We start from the raw sequence: 2674 nt of genomic DNA, 5'->3' as shown, positions 1-2674 counted from the left end.
CTAATTATTATGAAAGCAGGGTAGAAAGAGGCTGGAACTAGCCTTTACATTGCTGATGAGAACTAAAGGGCAAAATATAGGAAAGTTTATTTCTAGAAGTGTAAATACACTTATTCCCTGTAGCATCGGATATTTAGAGTAGGTTGTAACGGCAGCCACAACGGAGCAGAATGAGTAAGAAAGGACAAAAGTGAACACCAGGATGAGGATAGTTTTCATGTTTTCAAGAGAGACTTTTAAAAAATCTTGAGCATTGTGAACAAGAATGACTTGTTTCTTAGGCCTGTAGAGCATACTCACCATGGAGACACTTGAACAGATCAGGAGACCCAGACACAGTCCATCACAGAAGCACAAGAAGAGCACATACAGTGCAGTTTCAAAATTACCTGAAGCAAACCATAAAGAGTAACCATAACTCATCCTGTGAGTTGTATTTTTGTTGTAACATGGACCTGACACTTTTGTAGGAGTCAAGATGTTTAGAAATAAATGCACATTCCAGCTAAGTGAGCAGGAGGGACTGAGGTACTTGGAGCTCTGTGTTTAAGCATCATTCTTCTGGAGTTGCTGGGGCTGATTGTGATTGCTTAGAGCAACTCAATAGACACATTGTATAAAGGGACATCCCCCTGGTTATTTGGTAAATATGCATTATCAATTTACATCCAAAAAATCAGGAAATCTTTTAATTCATAATCTAACAGTGTCTGTGGAGTGTCATGAGATGATAAACAGGCAATTGACAAGAGTCAAGTGCTCTATCATCAGGTCCTTGGGCATTAAATGTTTTCCAGTGAATTGCAAAATGACAAAATAATATTGAGGAATTGCTAAGCGTTCTCACCATAATCTGGGAGAAGAGGAAAATTCCCAGTGCAATCTTTTCTTTTTTTTAATTCCCATTTATTTTTTATTTTATTTTTTAGTTACATTTTGTTTTTATTAATTAATTTTTTACACTCCATATTTTATTCCCCCCACCCCATCCACCTGTACCTCCTCCCCACGCTCCTGTCTCCACATGGATGTCTCCGCCCCTCACCCCACCTGGCCTCTAAACTCCCTGGGGCCCCCAGTCTCTTGAGGGTTAGGTGCATCACCTCTGAATGAATACAGACCAGCAGTCCTCTACTGTATGTGTGTTGGGGCCTCATATCAGCACCAGATGTATGTTGCCTGTTTGGTGGTCCAGTGTTTGAGAGATCTCAGGGGTCCTGATTAAATGAGACTGCTGGTCCTCCTAAAGAATTGCCCTTCTCCTCAGCTTGCTTCTTTCAGCCTTTCCTAATCCAACAATGAGGGTCAGCTGCTTCTGTCCATTGGTTGAGTGAACATATCTGCATCTGGATCTTTCATCTGCTTGTAGAGTCTTCTGGAGTGCTGTCATGCTTGGTCCCTTTTTGTGAGTGCTCCATAGCCTCAGTAATTGTGTCTTGGGACCACCCCTTGAGGTTCCCTCTCCCTACTGTCAGTCATTTCATCTAAGGTCCCTCCTTTTGAGTCCTGAGAGTTTCTCACCTCCCTGGTCCTTGGTACATTCTGGAGCGTCCCCCCAACCTCCTATCTCCCGAGATTGCCTGCCTGTTTCCACTCTTTCTGCTGTCCCTCAGGGCTTCAGTCCTTTTCTCTCACACAATACCAGATCATGTTCCCCTCTCCCTCCACTCGCTTCCTCCGCCCCCATATCTACTTTCCTTCCAGATCCTTTCCAGATCCCTCCCTCCATCCCCATTTGTGATTGGTTTATTCGCCCTCCCAAGTAGGACTGAGGTGTTCTCACCTGGGAACTTCAGCTTGAAGTGAGTACTTTATGAGTAATATGGACTATATCTCAGGAACTCTCTACTTTTTAACATCCACTTATTAGTGATAACATACCATGCTTGTCATTTTGGGTCTGAGTTACCTCACTCAGCATGATATTTTCTAGTTTCATCTATTTGCCTGCAAAATTCAAGATGTCCTCATTCTTAATAGCTGAGTAATATTTAATTTTGTAAATGAACCACATTTTCTGTATCCATTCTTCTGTCGTGGGACATCTGGGTTGTTTCCAGCTTCTGGCTATCACAAATAATGCCACTTTGAACATAGTGGAGCATGTGCCCCTGTGGCATGGTGGGGCATCTTTTTGGTATATTCCCAAGAGTGGTATTGCTGAGTAGATCTATTTCCAATTTTCTGAGGGACCTCCAGATTGATTTCCAGAGTGGTTGTACCAGTTTGCAATCTCACCAGCAGTGGCTCCTCTTTCTCTACATCCTCTCCAACATGCATTGTCACCTGTGGTTTTGATCTTAGCCATTCTGATTGGTGTAAGGTGGAATCTTAGAGTCATTCTGATTTGCATTTCTCTGATCACTAAGGACTTTGAACATTTCTTTAGGTGCTTCTAGCCATTTGAGATTCTTCAGTTGTGAAATCTTGGTTTAGCTCAATTCCCAATTTTTGATTGGGTTGTTAGGTGTTTTGGTGATTAGTTTCTAGAGTTCTTTATATATTTTGGAAATTAACCCTCTATTGGATGTGGGGTTAGTGAAGATTTTTCCCAATCTGTAGGTCACAGATTTGTCTTATTTTCAAATGCAATTTTCATTCTAATAAAGAAGAAAATAAATTTATTATTGATATGAGATCCTAGAAATACATTAAAGATTGCATTATTGTATGA

At 41.2% G+C, this 2674-nt stretch overlaps 1 pseudogene; it reads right to left on the bottom strand.

Moving 5' to 3' along the window:
- On the bottom strand, nt 1-850 carry LOC127669229 (vomeronasal type-1 receptor 4-like; annotated as a pseudogene).
- Between the last annotated feature and the right edge of the window lie 1824 nt (nt 851-2674).

The sequence above is a fragment of the Apodemus sylvaticus genome, chromosome 19, assembly GCF_947179515.1.
Source record: "Apodemus sylvaticus chromosome 19, mApoSyl1.1, whole genome shotgun sequence".
Lineage (NCBI taxonomy): Eukaryota > Metazoa > Chordata > Mammalia > Rodentia > Muridae > Apodemus > Apodemus sylvaticus.
The sequence above is the reverse complement of the archived record's forward strand: the minus strand, read 5'-3'. Positions and strand labels throughout refer to the sequence as shown.